At 46.2% G+C, this 17,267-nt stretch overlaps 1 non-coding gene across 1 annotated transcript; it reads right to left on the bottom strand.

Annotated features, from left to right (window-relative positions):
• Nucleotides 1-14,328: 14,328 nt before the first annotated feature.
• On the bottom strand, nt 14,329-14,411 carry TRNAY-GUA (transfer RNA tyrosine (anticodon GUA)). Its single transcript has one exon. It is a non-coding gene; the product is annotated as a tRNA-Tyr (tRNA).
• Between the last annotated feature and the right edge of the window lie 2,856 nt (nt 14,412-17,267).

Raw genomic sequence — 17,267 nt, 5'->3', positions numbered from 1 at the left:
GAGTTAACCTATTTAGCATGTCAATGAGGTGTTGGTAAGTCGTTTTATCTCTCTTTTGTGAGTCCAAGACAATGATCTTGCTCAAGTCTGGTATGTTGACCGATCCAATGAAAACTGCAAAATATGTCACCGTAGCAAATTAATAATAGAATTGAGTTGCCCATAAAATGAGGACGCCCTGGCATGCAAACACGTACTCATAGTTGTAGGGTAAGAATATGAATTTCTTGTATTGGTGGTGAAGCAGACACTTCAATAAGTAGTCCTCAGTAAAGTCTGGATTTTTCGTTACAAGTTTCTAGTTCACAAGCCCAGGATCGACGAATCCTACTTTTTTATCTAAGCCTTGTTCGTATGCTTGAATCTCCATTCTAGGAAAGAGAGAAGTTAGCTATGCAATTTCAAGGTACAAGATCATATAACATGAATTATATGCATAAGTCACTTACAGAGTCCACGCTTTGACTATAGCCACATCGAAGGCATGTTTCTTGTACAGTTCATAGAAGTGCAAGAATTTCAACCAGAAGAAGCCGTCCTCGTTGAGGAAATATTTATCTCTGTATCTTAAAGGGAACGCTTGAAAATCCTGTCTGAACTGCTCCAAGTACCACTGATGTAATCGGTGCATTTGAGTTGTAAGGGTTCTTTCTATATTTGGTTTGACCAAAAGTTTGCTCAACTCAAACGGCCATGTAACATCCAACTTTGATATATCCACTCTCATAGTAAGCTGTGCTAGTTCCTCTGTTGTTATTCTTGAATCAGCCAGGAAGTCCACAATGCTTGGAGAATCCTTAATTCGGGCTTGGTTTGCTCTTGGCCTATTTCTTTCCCACAGTTGGTAGCTTAGTTGAAGCCACCCTCGTCTGTTTAGCTTTGTCCATTTTCATGAAAGATTTTAATGCATCTTCAGGCACAACAGGCTTCAGTGGAGGTGTTGGAGGATGGAAATGAGATGTGGCACTAGCATCCACAATCTTTTTGGTTTCCTCGGCAGTGAGTGAATAGACATCCTTGGGTTCCGCCAACTTCTTAGATGCCACCAACTTCTTAGATGATGCCGTCTGCTTGGATGTTGCAGAACCTGATCTTGTTTTTCGAGCTGATGGCTGGCTTCTTGATGGTACTAGCTTCTTGAGCGATGGACTTCTTTGATGCGATGGCTGATTTTGGGAGATGGCTGAAGAGAGGGAGATCTTAGAGGTGACGGCATCCCCGGGTATAGCGGAGAGTAGAGATTCTTGGGAGCTATACCTGGTGGAAACATTATGTAGGCCTTCTCCCACACGATGAATGTGTGCTCGTTATCTCATATTGTGTTTGCCCCCTCCTATGTGGGGTAGTCCACCTCAACATGGCGAAACTGGTCAACTGTCTTTTCTACTTCGACCACGGTGTAGCTCTTCGGTATCAGACGTCCGTGCAAATGTTCATGGGATCCACGGGTATAAGCCATGCGCGGAAGCCACCTTGATGGTAATGCTTCTAGCACCAATGTGTAGTTCACACGATGTCTGTGCTGTGATAAGGTCCACAACATACGTAATGGAGTCACCTCCCGGAACTCCTGTGGACACACATCTACATGGTCTATATGTTCCCTCTCCTTTTTAGCACTTGTGCAAGCATTTCCATCATCCTAACTTGTTTTGCCTCTTGTTTTGTATCTCGCTCTGTTTGGGATCTCTTTCGACTCTTGTAATTATCGATGTCACCTAGGAATCCATATTTCCAACCCATCACCTGATGAGGACATCACTCCTTCGGTTACACGCACCACAAATATTCCTCCTCGCGTTGCTGTAATTCAAGGTCCTTTGACAAGAGCTCGTGCACGAGAACTTAATTATCAGGTGAACTCGTTCCTCGCTGTCCATACAAATGTTTCTAAGGATTGGATCCTACTAACTTATTGCGATGATTTTATTATCCTTAGGAACCTGAGAGAAGATCCATATAAGCACAAGTGTAACCGGAGGGCTACCGCGCATAAATCCAGTTCTGTCCCCAAGATCAATTCGGAATCGGAATTACAGACAGCACCAAATTCAAACGACCATAACTCTTGATTCCGAAAGGTGGTCGAGGCCCATGAGTACTGGTTGGAAAGCTCGCGGAGTCTACTTTCATACGGATCTGACCTCATCTCCAAATACCTTCTGTGTTGTCCGGAATCGGCAAAACAAGTCGCGTCGCTCTTCCAGTCCGAATCAGTTTGGACCTTGGGCCTTGTAATTGAGTTGTATTCGAGCTCCATTAGTTGTGGCCGAATCCTTTCTCCTCCTAGCTTATAAATAGATAGCCGCCCCCTCTTCTAGGGTTTGGGGGTTTTGCTTAGATTACAACTAGACAATTAGTCAGTTTTTCGTCGTTCATCGGTTTGTGGAACCCCAACTCGTGTGCTTCATCTTTATTAGCAATTCAGATTGCATCTTCCTTGTTCTTGTGAGTTGCTTCGATTGCTTGCAGGAACAATAACCCTCGTGGTAAGGTCGATCGCGTGCGAGCGTGGTTGATAACGACAGTCGTGCGGGTGGAACGAATTGCGAGGTGACAATCTGCGGGTTGAAAGCCTCCAAGCGTCAACGTCCCCACGACGAAATCAATCGAACCTATCGGAAGATCGGGCCGCTGTTCTCATCATCACTCAACTCCTCGTGTGCGACCATCGTGCTCCTTGTTTCCCAGGGCCAAGGCGAGCTTGTCCCTATCCCTTCTGACTTACTTGAAAGAGCCTTATGCAGACTGCTCGTGGGCTTCCACAAGCTTTTTTGTAAAAGCTTGCATCACTTTTGGGTCTTTGGAGGTTGTAAAGGATAAGCTTCCATCAGAAGAGTAAGAAGCACCCCTCCCAAGAAGGAAGTGTGTCGATCATTCGCTCTAGCCCTCCGTATCAGGTGTGACATCTCTCTCTTGCAGTTCATCTAGCTGTTGTTATCACTACTTTTCTTTCCTCACGTACCCACGACTGCCGACTTTGTGGGGGTACATGTTCTTCTTCGAGTTTGCTTTGTTCACCTCACTCAACCTCTCTGATTCTTCCAATAACTTGTACTCTGTAAATGATTGCCCATGATCTTCCAGTTGTAGCCATTTGTGGAAATCTAGCATTGTACCTTTCTGCACATACATTCTGTTTAGTTTTCCCTTCCAGTTCTTAAATGAAAGGCACATGATCATTAGCGTCTTACGCTTAACTACTTCTATATCTGTCTCTTCAGGGAAGTCAAACTTATCTAATATCTTGGGCCACAAGATGTCATTCTTGATTGAATTAGGAACCATGTACGGATCACCTCGTTTGCCAGTCTACAATCTGTAGTTGATGGGCATGTGATCCTTAACAGCAATCTCACAGGTTGACTTGTATGGCCCCAGAACTCTCTCTGGTGCAGTTGGCTCCCTATGTGATCAAAGATTGTCTCGTAGACATCTTCAAGGGACCTCAGACACGTATCGTGACCCTTCAGAGCATCAAGCATCTGTGCATAAGTGAAAAACTATTAGGAACCCATAAGATAATATGTAGAACAGACGCATTCAGCTACTTATGAATTACCTCATCGCCTCCACAGGCGTCTATTTGGTTCAGATTGAGGTAGTGGCTCGGGCTACCTTCTTCAATGTTTTACACCGGCACTATATCTCCTTCTAGCACCTAGGTTGGATCAGCGGTTGGTGATGCCATCCCTTTCTAGGAGTTCTGCATATGATGATGACAAGCGGTTTTGTATTCTACATATAAAGAGCAGAGGAAGGAGGGAGATAGAGATAAAGCCGACGAGGGAGGGAGGCAGGTTATCGAAAGAGTGAGATAATCATGAAAGATATAGATAGAATGTATACACATATAATATTGTAAATGAGTATGTTACAACCACATTTAAAAAAGTGACATCTTACATAGCAAAATAGGCATAAAGGTACTGACAGTTGACACATTGATCTTACAAGTCACATCATATTACATAGCAAAATAATGATAATTACAACTAGAACTAGGATTATGATATTTTTACACGTGAAATCACACTTATTCTTATTTTTGAAGTTAGCCAATTTTAGCTCGACTTCGATGATTTGACTGTTATATGCCACAACAGCTTCATGTTTGGACTTGTATCCTTTGTAACATGCTCCATTGAATTCATTAACTTGTGCGTGGCATCCTCCCAACTAGAGGACACTCCACTTTGCCAACCATAATGAACAACATACCATGTCATAGCAGTCCTAAATTTCAGAGAATATGCAAAAATCATATACTACAAACCACACTAACACCAAGACCATGCATACAGAATTCATGAGCCAAAAATTCTAATTCTAAAACAACCATGAAAAAACCGCACCCTATCCACACCCTAATCAAACAAAATGTCAGCATAGGTTTCCATTTGCTACTAAAGAACATAAAACTAACAAGTCATGCGTATGTTCCACACATAGAAAAACAAGAAACAATGCAGACAACCAGGAGTCTATATTAAAAACATATTCTTTTAAGTTGTCTATATCCATACATGCTGAACTCTCTTTTGGACTAAATCAACCAATATATTGTATTGGTGATATGCATGTGTAATTACATTGCAATATTGATTTACATTGCCATATGACTGATTCTATTAAACACATGAACTCTCTTTACAACTAAGTAAACATATCTCTCTGTCCAGCTGGCAATATCCACACCTTATTTCTCTTTTCGAATATGCCAATGATGTACCAATGCTATACCATTTCAGTTACCCCAACAATCACCACTGGAACCCCCTTTCCTCTTCTCCTCTAATCCAACATTCCAAGCTAATGTGGTCCTCATGATCGACCAATTACCCCAACAATCACCACTAGAACCCCCTTGGAGCTCAAATTAGTTAAATGCAGCACACAATTAAAGCTTAGAAAGATCGGTACCTGCAAGACAGCAAGGGTCTTGGCGATGGGGTGCGTGGGTTGGGCGTCGAGGAGAACAGGAATGGCACCCAGGAGGAGGACAACGACGGTGCTGGGGAGGAGGACGATGGTATCGAGGAGGATAGGAACAGCGGGCACAGGCTCGTCGGTGCAAGCTCATGGTCCTCTGGCGGCGTGGGCCTCTCAGCTTCTGGAGGCATTTCGATGGAGGGCACAGGGAAGGGGAAAATTTTTCTATATGTCAAAGGGCACAAGACATCGAGCCATTTTATAGGAGAGGACTTTCACTGTTGGCTCAATATGACCACCGATAGTAAAATGGTACCTTCACTACCGGCTCAAGAGGACTACCGGTAGTGAAACTACTTTCATTGTCAGCTCAATAAGTCCACCGACAGTGAAAGTAGTTTCACTGCCGGGCCAATATGTCCACCAACAGTGAAAGCCCTTTCACTGTTGGTGCCGTGGGGGTCAAATTTTTGATTTAGCTTCACGCGCGCGCAAAGACTTGAACCCACGACCTGCACCAAGTAAGACCGAACAAACCGCTATGCTAAGTGATTTCAATTGAGTTTGTAATATCTATATTTATTAACATTCTGTTAACCTAAAATACTAATACATAATATTTAAATTTGAACTTTCTATATACCAAAATTAAGTTTTGTGTATACCTAAATTTCCCGGTTCAATTTTCTAATTCAATAAAAAATTAATATAAATATGTTCATACCTAAGTTTCTATATTGGGGCTTGCTAATTAATTAAAAAGATAATTTGTGCTTCCTATATATCTTAATTTCATCGATAAATATTTTAAATCATTAAAAATTGAAAATAAATATGCTCATAAATATATGTAATTCTTTAAAAATAAAAATAGTAATAAATAGCAATAATGCTAGCTTGTGCTATTGCTAATTCATTATTAAAAATCAAAAATCAATATGCTCAATAATAAAGACGTCTTCCATCTGAAACTACAAATTGAAGCTTCATAACAACAGTGAGGTATAATTGCATCTAAAATAAATTTATACATAGTAATTAATACAATTTAGCTATTTTCTCTTATCGATTCGCCCTTCATTATGATCATGGTGTACATAGGGAGGTTCGCTGGTGTCTTCCATGGGACCTAGGTCAACGTCCTCTCTGAAAGGAGGTAGCATGTTCAATTGATTGCAGTTTTCCTCGTCAACAACATTCTCCACTCATCCTTCTTTTTTCCTTGAAGAACCACGTCACGCTCCTTCTTGTTAGCTGGGTGCGGGTTCTTTACATAGACTTGCATAATATCATTCGCAAGTACGAATGGTTCTTCTCGGTATCCAACGAGTTTTTGGTCCACTGTATTCATACCGTACTTGTCGCACACCCCCTCGGAGTCTAACCCATTAGCACCAGAAAAGAGGAACCTTTAACACTCCATAGTCGAGCTCCCAAATCTCCCCTATGAATCTGTAGTAGGTCTCCATATTTTCATTACAATCGTAGGCATTTATACGGACACCGCTATTTTGGTTGGCGCTCTTATTATCATGAGCTCCCTTATAAAATGTATTGCCATTTATGTCATATCCTTGGAATGTGAGGATTGTAGTTGACGGTACCTGAGCCAACACAGTCAACTATGCACACTCTATCCGCTTGTACATCACCTGTCTACATAATCAGGCACCAAAATGATCTCAATGCTCTTGCACTATCCAAACATCGGACTTCCCTGGGTTTCTGGTGCGTAGCATCTTCTTGTGTTCTTCAACATATGGGTCCACTATAACTGATTGTTGCAGAACTACGAAATGTGCTTGTGTGTATGAAACGGGGTCGTTAGTGCAGAATGAGTTTACACCTATCGTCCCTTTCCCCTGTAGCCTCCCCTCGTGGCGATACATGCACACCAATCGATTTGAGATTCATGTAGTAAAAAATTAATGACCTCCTTTGTTCCCTAGCCCTCGGCTATGCAACCTTTCGGCCGATTTCAATTACGAACATATTTCTTTAGAACTCCCATGAACCTCTCAAAAGGGTACATCTAATGCTGAAATATGAGGCCACAAATCTATATCTCTTTCACAATGTGAACAATGAGATGCACCATGATATCAAAAAATGATAGAGGGAACAATGCCTCAAGCTAGGATAGAGTCTCGACCACATCTTCCTGCAGCTTATCTAGCTTGGTTAGATCGATGGCCTTCTATGATATCGCGTTGAAAAACAAACATAGCTTTATGATTGGGTTTCGGACCTTCAATAGCAGAATACCTCTAGTTGCAATAGGAAGCATCTGTGTTAATATCAAAATGACAATCATGAGACTTCATGCCAATTAATTTCAATCTTTCATGTTTACTTATCTCTTTATGTTGCCGGAGTAATCGGATGGAATTTTGATTCCATGCAAGTACTTGTACATTGCAATTTTCTTCGCCTTGCTTACATTGTAGCTAGCGCAACCAAGATATTTTTCACCTTCTTCTATATCTTCGGGATGTAAATCCTGTCTGAGTTTCAAACATTTTAGGTCCTTTCATGCTTGGAGTGTATCCCTTGTTCTGCCAGGTATGTCTAATAATGTACCAATCAAGCTATCACACATGTTCTTTTCAATGTGCATGACATCGATTGCATGTTGAGCCACCAAATCCGGTCAATAAGCTAAGTCATAAAAACATATTTCTTTTCGAACATAAGAGCTCTAAGATTATATTTGGAACCAGTGTACTCCCATGTCCCTTTCCAAGGATAACCCTAAGTCCCTTTACCATTTCATATACATGTCTCCCAGTGCAATGCTTAGGAGGTGATCGAGTCTCAACTTTCCTATCAAAAGCTCTCCTGTTGCTGCGGTACGGGTGATCCTTATGAAGAAATTTATGATGACCTACACCATTTTTCGGCTATTCTTCAGCCACAAGCTCCCCGTTTTATCCAAATAATGCACACATACATATTAGCCTTTAACAGTCTAGCCTGATAGGTTGCCAAGGGCTGGCCAATCCTGAATTATTATGAATAGCATTGCATGTAGGGTGAAGTTCTCTCATTTGTATACATCTCATACCAGCACATCATCGTTCCACAATATTACAAGGTCTTCCATTAATAGTTTCAGGTAGACATCAATATCGTTGCTAGGTTGCCCCAGCCCTAGTATTAGCACCGGCATCATAATGTACTTCTGCTTCATACACAACCAAGGAGGAGGGTCGTAGATACATAGAGTCACAGGCCAAGTGCTATGACTATTGCTCATTTTGCCGAATGGATTCATCTCATCCGTACTCAACCCAAATCTTATATTTCTCATATCTTCTGCAAAGGGCTCCTTGTATTTCCTATCGATTTTTCTCCACTTCATAGAATCAACGGGGTGTCTCAGCATTCCATCATCCTTGTGCTCCTCAGCGTGTCACCGCATTAGTTCGGCATGCCTTTTGTTCACGAATAAAAGCTCCAAATAGAGGACTATAGAGTCATCTGCTAGGCTGAGGTGGCCCGCTACCCCCTCAGCAATGGAAACTGGAGGTAGAGTCATCGGCGAGGTTGAGGCGGCCCACTACCCCTTCAGTAGTGGATGCCGGAGGTGAAATCGACGGGAGGCTAAGGGCTGTGACGGGGCAGAGCCGTCTGAAGCCCTCGACGGCGAAAGCTGAGGCAGCCCGCTACCCCCTCAGCGGTGGAAGTCGAAGGTGGAGTCATCGGTGAGGAGGTTGAGGCAGCCCGCTACCCCCTCAGCAGTGGATGCTGAAGGTGGAGTCGACGGCGAGACTGAGGGGTTTGATGGGGCAAAGCCATCTGGAGCCCTCAGCGGCAGAAGCTGGGGTGGAGTAGACAGCGAGGCTGAGGTAGCTTGCAAACCCCTCAGTGGTGGAAGCCAGAGGCGGCCTGCTACCCCCGCAGTGGTGGATGCCGAAGGTAGGGTTGACGACAAGGCTAAGGGGCGTGATGGTGGCAGAGTCGTCTGGAGCCCTCGACGGCGGAAGCCGAAGGCGGAGTCATTGGCGAGACTAGGGCGGCCCGCTACCCCCTTAGCAGTGGATGTCGGAGATGGAGTCAATGGTGAGGCTGAGGGGTGTGACGGGGTAGAGCCGTCCGGAGCCCTCGGCAGTGGAAGTCGGGGGTGGAGTAGACAACGAGGCTGAGGCAGCTTGCTACCCCCTTAGCGGTCGAAGCTAGAGGGGGCCAGCTACCCCCTCAGCAGTGGATGTTGGAGGTGGAGTCAACGACAAGGCTGAGGGGTGTGACAGGGGCAGAGCCATCCGTAGCCCTCAACGGTGGAAGCCGAAGGCGGAGTCATTGGTGAGGTTGAGGCGGCCCGCTACCCCCTCAACGGTGGATGCCGGAGGTGGAGTCAACGGAGGGGGTGAGGCGGCGTGTGGTCGTTCGAAGCCAACATATTCGGAGTCCCACTCAAGTTTTTTGGATTATCAGCTCCTACATTGTTCCTATAATTGTTTGGAGAATAATTACCTCTCCGGCACGGAGGATTTTGCCTTCAAGATGCCGGAGGGTTTCGAACATAATGTGTTCTAACAGAGAATAGCAAAATTCTGTAACTTGTGCAGGATCGACCAAGCCTTTTGGCTCCTTGACTCCCTGGCCCCCTTGCACTTTTCGGTCGTGAGGGGGCGGAGGGCGCATTCTATTAGCATTAATGCCATGGCTCTAGCCGAGGTAGGGAAGCTTCTAAGGTGGTTGCACCACGTGTATGCCTATATACGCATGTATGTATGTATGTATGATGTATGAATGAAATTTTATTATGTTGACTTTTGCCTTTTAACTTTGGTCGTACCAACGCTTCTTTGTCTCCCCTTTCCCGGCCCCCTCGCACTCTACGGCCCCTAGCTGCTGGAGGATGTGATTTTTTAGGGGCGCTTAGTTGCACTGTTTGGGGCAAACCTGAATTCTATGTTGGCTAGTGGTTTGCCATGACCTGTGTATTTTTTGGAGCATAAGGTGTTAGACCTCTCCGACACGGAGGCGACATGGAGGTTAGGCCTTCAAAATGTTGTAGGGTGCATGCCGCAGCCGTCACAGAGGCTAGATAGGCCTTCAAGATGATAGAGGGTCCAATGCTAATCTGGCATGGAGGCTAGGCCTTCAAGATGCCAGAGGGTGCATGCCACAGCCGTCATGGAGACTAGCTAGGCCTTCAAAATAACGGAGGGTCCAATGTTGATCTAGCGCGGAGGCTTTGTCTTCAAGATGCCAGCTGGTGCATGTTGCAGCTGTCACGGAGGCTAGCTAAGCCTTCAAGATGATGGAGGGTCCAATGGTGATCCGACATGGAGGCTTTGCCTTCAAGATACCAGAGGGTGCATACTGTAGCAGTCACGAAGGCTAGCTGGGCATTCAAGATGATGGAGGTCCAATACTGACCCGGCACGGAGGCTTTGCCTTCAAGATGCGAGAGGGTGCATGCCGCAATCGTTAGAGGCTAGCTAGGCCCTCAAGATGACGGAGGGTGCAATGCTGATCCGGCACGAAGGCTTTGCCTTCAAAATTGCCGGAGGGTTTTGCACCTCTCCGATACGGAGGCTTTGCCTTCAAGATGCCGGAGGGTTTATATGATAGGTCTTTAAGATCTCTCCACCACCAAGGCTATGCTATCGATGAGGAGATTTTTAAGACATCTCCTCATGCAGAGGTTTTTAATGCATCTTTATCACCGAGGCTATGCTATCGGAGAGGACGGTTTTGATGTCTATACTCTATTTGAGTAAAGGCATAACTTAAGCTAAGTTTGGTACCTTACTGTTATCAGTGAATAGCAAGTTGTAGTATAAGTTATGATTAGGTCGGACGATTATTTTTAGCAAATACCAAACTAAGATATAACCTAAGTTTTGCTGTTGACTGTGAACAGAGATATGACTTAAGTTTTGCTATCTACTGTGAACAGGAATATGACTTAGGTCTTACTGTCTTCTATTGAATGGAGATATGGCTTAAGCTTAACAGTCTACTGTCAGCGAATAGCTAGTTGCAGCACAAGTTATGACTAGGTCAGATGGCTATTCTTAGCGCATGCCAAACTAAGGTATAACTTTAAGTTTTGATGTTTTACTGTTGCTAGTAAATAGCTAATTGCAGTAGAATACCATGTAAGGGTCGAAAGTAAACATCGATGCTAAACTTGAGGCGGCAGCGGTGGGGTGTACGGGGCGATCAATAGGAGTTCAGGCGCGTTACCTCAGGCGCATGCGGCCAGAGTCCTGCTGGGCCGATGGCGGAGGCGGCGAGATTGGAGGGGCTCACGCACACACCTGGAGGGGGTCCATCAATTTGGTCCTTGCGAAGCTGGGTGTCAAACACTCCTTACTCCCTGGCCAACTCAAGGTCCTGCTTCCAGCTCTTGAAAAATAGAGAAAGCTGTACGTGCATGCATGAATATATCACAAAAAGCAAGAGCTACACGCAGGCATGGCATTCATGGCCTAATGCCCTGCTCCTTTTATGTGTGAGGAAAAGAGTGCATGCCTGCTAAGTATAAAATACACATTCTGCACTCTGACACCTGGCACATGTTGGCCAATCGCCGGGTTTTTCAGCCTACGATGGATATGACCATGCACCAGTACTGCCTCATAAAGGATATGCATGCAAAGAACATGCACTAGCAGGGTATAACGTACCTTGCAAAGGAATTCATGCAAAGACTATGCGCTGGTGGTCTAGCACGTGCCTTATTATATTGATTATGCATGTAGCTAACTTGCCCCATGCACCCCAGGATGCTAACTCCCTTTGCTGCTCATGGGTTGCAGGGGCAAGCTAGCTCGTTCGAGCTCCTACAGCAACCGGCGTAGCCTGAGGAGGCAGGTTTTCTCGGCCAACGAGCGTAGAGGGTGGCGGTCGGAACGTGGCCTCTATCGAGGCAAGCGGCCGAAGCGAGGCTCCTGTCATGGAATATGGCCGGAGCACTTCCTCCAGTGAGCAGCTCAGAGCCCGCGAAACATGCATGCACGGGGAAGCTATGTGCAATGATGAGGGCTAGCAAGAAACAGACATTAGCCAATCTAATGCATGAGTTCCTGGGGTGAGGATGTGAAGCTCCGGTGAGGAGCCTGGCTCTAGGTGAGTGGTCTCTAGCGGGAGCATGGAAGGCTTTCGGTGAGGTGCGCGGAGGGGTTTTTGCCATGCGAAGCTCGGCCTCTGGCGTGGATGCCCAGAGCGCTGCCTGGCCTCAGGTGAGTACGCGCGGCCTCCGGTGAGGTTGGTTAGAGCTCTGACTTTGGCACAGAGGTGGCTGGAGCCGGAGGAAGCCTCTGGCCCGACAGGAGCTTGGAGGAGGTCTCTGGCATGGCAGCAAACTGGAGGAGGCCCGGCCACAACTGGAGGCTTTAGAGCCGATGTAGGTGATACTAGAGTTGAGCGGTCGGGGGCTTCGAAGGCAGGTGCGGGTGACGCCAATGTACAGCTGCATATGACCTTTAGACATCTTGTGATAACCTTTTTCTCCCACGCATCCCTCATCTTTTCTTTGTCTATGTGCCAACAATCAATGCTGCTCTTCTTCCTCTTGTGCATCGTATTGATCCAAATACATAAGCACAAGTAAATTACAAGTTTGGTGTAGTATAAAATTCTCCTTAAAATTAATGATACGGTCATTAAGAGATAAGGTCACCTGATCTTTATTTTGTTGGCATGTGCTCTTGTAATTGGTCCAATTGGCAACTTGATGCGTATATCTTGATCATTAGGTGGCGGTGAAGAATGTATCGTAAGGTTTTCCTCATCGGTATCTTTTTTTAATCATCTCCCGATTATCTTTTGTATTGTTTTAGTTCGCACTGCTGTTTCTCTCTAAATTGCATCAAAGAAAATAGAGAGAGAGAGAGAGAGAGAGAGAGAGAGAGAGAGAGAGAGAGAGAGAGTGGATGGATCCTGTCCCCTATAACGAACACTCATTCCTATCTATTAATAGAAAGATCTTCATCACGGACTTTGCCTTACACTGACGGAACAAAGCTAAGAAGTAGGCTGAATGGAAAAAGGGACAAGGGCGGTCGTCGCATGGCGCGAAGGCTGCTGGTTCGGTACGGTACTAAAGGTCCTCGGATTTCCAGGCGGTTTTTCTTTGGGCTGTAGTGAACCCTTGGATCTCGCCAATACAGCCTCTTATGGTTTTCGTTACCGAGATATCTTTTCTTTTTTCCCAAGGATTTTTAGGTAATCAGCTCCCATGCTGCAAACCGTCAAATCTGAACCTTGTCGCTCTTCTTTCCTCGTGGGCAGGACAGCTACGTGCGTTGCATGATTCCACTGTGTTTTTTGCACTTGACTGGGTGGACAGTTGACCGGAAGGTAACTTCGATTCACCTGGCCAGCAGGCGGGCGGCGTGCTTATCTTGTGTGACAACACTACAGAGCGAGTAGCTCTTCTAGTCTGGCAGCTGTGTGACAACACTCCTGAGAAAGTGGCGCTTTTGTGTAACTTGCTATGGTCTCAACGCCCTTACGAGGTAGTGATGAGTTTCACACGCTCTAAGCCTGGCCTGCATGCAGTTAGGAGGATTGGCCGTTATCTGAGTGGTACCACCCATCCTACCCTACTACCTATAGGTGGCCCTCCGTCCTACAGCCGCCCGAAAAGGAACTGCAGTAATCTTGAATAGGGATCCTACAGCGATAAAAAGAATCCCGATAAAAATACCACTAGATCGAGCTCCAGTGATTTCATATCCGGTCAAAATCTTGGCTAATTGATCGAAGTGGGTAGCTCCAGTAGACCCATGGACATGGGACAAATAGGGTGGGTAGGCCCAGCCACCACACTACACGTATAGATGCGAACCCACCTCCTTACCGTACATGTGACTCCCACCATGTACGGCTCGCATAAAGATTCAAAAATCCATCCCGAGCTTTTTATTCCACCACTCCTCTCCAATCCTCGATCAAACTAGCCTTCCCCAGCAAGAAAACGTATCAGCAGGTGCAACAAAGCGCTCATCCCTTGCTTGTTCTTGAGCACGCAAGGCGCTCAAGATGGTGATTCTTGCTTCAAAACTAAAGGGCTAAAGCACTCCTGCTTCAAAGCTTTAGTTTGCAACTTCAAAACTACAGGTTTTAGCACTCCTGCTAGGTAGGCGCTTCCTTCGTCTATCGTATGTCTCGCTTGGCTTTGTCCTGAACCAAGGAGGCATGATGGCGGGCGCGTGCGTGTGCCGACTAAAGAGACTACAAGCCGATGCTGGAAGCGACTCCTTCTATTCTCGATTGGATATAGATAGGGAATCTCTATAGATCGTCTTTTTTCGACAACCTCTTTAAAACGCAAATGAGAAAATTGCACTTCACGGCACGACCAAAAAAGAAAGAGCTTTGGTCGGTTGGCCCTCCTAGGCTTCCGCCTACTTTCTCTTCTCTTAAGTCTACAACAAGTGGGAGAGGCAGGATTCGAACCTACGTAGAAAACCTTCAACAGATTTACAGTCTGTCACTTTTGACCACTTGGCCACTCTCCCGTTCCCGGGGATACGCCCCCCCAAACAAAGGGTTCCTAAATAAGAAGGATGGTGGCCTGGCGTTCTTAAGTTAAGAAGAGCAGACGGAACTATTAGATTTGCTAGCATTTCAGGAGAATAAATAAGGTCATTTAGTAAGTTCATAACAATTTCTGTAAAGCAAGGGGCAAAGCTTCTACGACAGCTTCCCCCTCATTGCCATCGTTGGCCTTCCCCAGCTCCCCTCCTTCGCTTGTGGCTAAGCATCATTCGACAGAGGAAAGGAGGCAACTAGATGCTTCTTGTGAAGCAGCGAGTTCATGCGCAAGTGAATGAATGAGCTGCAAGTGAATTGCAACAGTTGTAAGTAAGGCTCACCATGTTCCTAAAAGGAGTGACCATCTTTTCTTCCCTTCCACTGGCACTGAGCGAGCAGCAAGCATAGGCAATAGTTTCCATAGGGGTGGCACGCAAGCAAGCGATTTCAGGCTCCGCTAGCTAGTGTACTCTTCTACTATCAATAAAACCGAAAGAAAAAACTAGTGCCCTTTTGTATAGATTGAGACGTAGTACTTTTTCTTGACTTCTTCCATACTAGGAAGAATGCAAGGAAATCCTTCAATAACACTTCTTCCTTATTTGAAGAAACGATATCCGACGCCCGTGGAAACTCTTTCATTTCAAAAAAGTTATTGTTCTTAAGAAGCAAATAGCAATTCCTATTGATTTGTCCCCTGGACTAGACGTATGTAGATTCGGAATTATCCATCACTACGCTGTTCCCAAGGACTAGCAAAATCAAAATAGCAAAATTCTTGGGTCATCTCAATGGGTTCAGAAACCACACGTTTCTCTGGATCATCATTGTGTAGTTCCACATATCCACTTGGAGGAAAGTCTTTTCGTAATGGATGACCCTCAGAACCATAATCTGTTGATATACGGCGTAAATTCGGATGATTGATGGAATAAACACCAGACATATCCCATACTTCTCGCTCCCACTGGTCAGCTGATGGAAATGGACTGACTACCGGAGATATTCGTGTTATTTCATCTGCATTTGTTTGTACACGAATGCATGAGTTATACCGAGTCTTAGTAAATTATGGACAATGTCAAATCTTTGGTTTTGAGAGAGATGATCCACTCCGCAAATATCAATCGAAACTTGAACCCTTGTATAGGAATGCTGTTGGGGGTCATTGTTAGAACCCCCGATAGCCCCTTGGCTCAGCTAGCCTATGCCCATGGGCCCACGCCTAAGAGTAACCATCTCCCGGAGCCATACCTCCCAAAGCCTTCATCTCCCGGAGCCATGCCTCTCGAACCCTCCATCTCTCGAAGCCATACCCCCCCCCCCCGGAGCCCCCGTCTCCGGGGCTCGGGCAGGCCTCCCAAAGGATATGGGGTAAGCCATCAGGCCTCAAGGAAGATCTGCTAGAAGAGGAATGCCGGTCATCCTTTATCTACAAGGAAGTGACCGGCATTAAATACCTAGGTTAGTGGGCGCTGTCCTGACACCCTAGTACAATGGAGGTTATTCTGACACCCCAGACAGCATGGCGCTGTACTGCAATTGCGACCGGCTCATCCCTTTGGGTACAGGCACAACAATAGTTAGCATGGTAGATATTTATCTTCTATGCAGGGTAAAAAGTAGTTATCCAAGATAAGGCCATGTAACTTGGCCAGATCCTGGATACTTTGTACATAGCGGTAACTTCCACGCTAAGCTACGTACAACCCTATAAATAAGGGGTCATGGTCATCTGAGAAAGAGGTCACAAGGAGAACGCTCAACACAACACGAAGGAGTACAGTCACAAAGTCTTCCTATGATACTCCTCCTAGCCCTGTCCATATTTTTACTATCAATAAATTTGTGGTGTTCCTTCCTCTCAAACTTCATCTCAAGCTTTAGTCTCCTCCTTAGAAGAAACTCTCGTCGTACTTGATGGGGCAAGATGATCTCTTGCACCAACAGCCTGCCGTCCATGGGGAAACGAACATAGAAGTGCTAAGAGAGGTAGGATGGCACCCAAGAAGAAGACCACCAAGACCGCGGCGACGACAACCGACCATCGGTCATGCCTGTGCGACAGTCCAGGCGACCAGGCCCAGGCCGCACCACCGATGACCCCCCAACTGGGAGGGAGCGAGGTTCTTACGACCACCGCTGACCTAGCCATGACCATAGTTGTGGCCGGCTGCGAGGGGCTCCCTACCCCGGAGACCCAACAACAACAGCAACAGCAGGGACCGCCCTGCTGCACCCCTAAGGGCCGCGGCCAACGCCACCACCGAAAACACCATTCCACTCGAGCGTCAATCACACCTGGTGGCACTCCTGACCCGTATGGAGGAACTACAAATAGCCCTATGGGTCAAGCAGCAGGCTACCCGCACGGCCACAGCTGCCCCCATGATGACCGGCATTGTTCCGATCCAAGATCAATGGGCCAATGAACTCTTCAACGCCAGGGCCCCGCAAGTTCGGCCTCTGGAGCCCCAGAGCTGACGTCGCGAGGATCCCCTGTAAGACTACGACTCTCCCCTACGGCCGACCTGCAGAGGACGCCCTTCCTGGAGGGCTTTTGGACCTCAAAGCTACCTAAGTTCTAGGGCAATTCAGCCCCTGATGAGTTCATCCGGTCCTACGCCCTCGCTATAGAAGCTAGCGGGGACGGGACCGGCCACCATAGCTAAATGCTTTCCTCTCTCTTTGGAAGGTGTGGCCATACGCTGGTTCTAGGCACTAGACCCTAGCGCTATTCATGCCTAGTCCCAACTCCGAGACCTATTCCGCAGCAACTTCCAGGGCACCTTCGTCGAGCCAGTAACCTCCGGAAGTCTGTTTACTATCAGACAGGAGCC

Source organism: Phragmites australis, chromosome 1 (genome assembly GCF_958298935.1).
Source record: "Phragmites australis chromosome 1, lpPhrAust1.1, whole genome shotgun sequence".
Classification (NCBI taxonomy): Eukaryota; Viridiplantae; Streptophyta; class Magnoliopsida; order Poales; family Poaceae; genus Phragmites; species Phragmites australis.
Note: the sequence above shows the minus strand (reverse complement) of the source record. Positions and strands in the feature narration are given on the sequence as shown.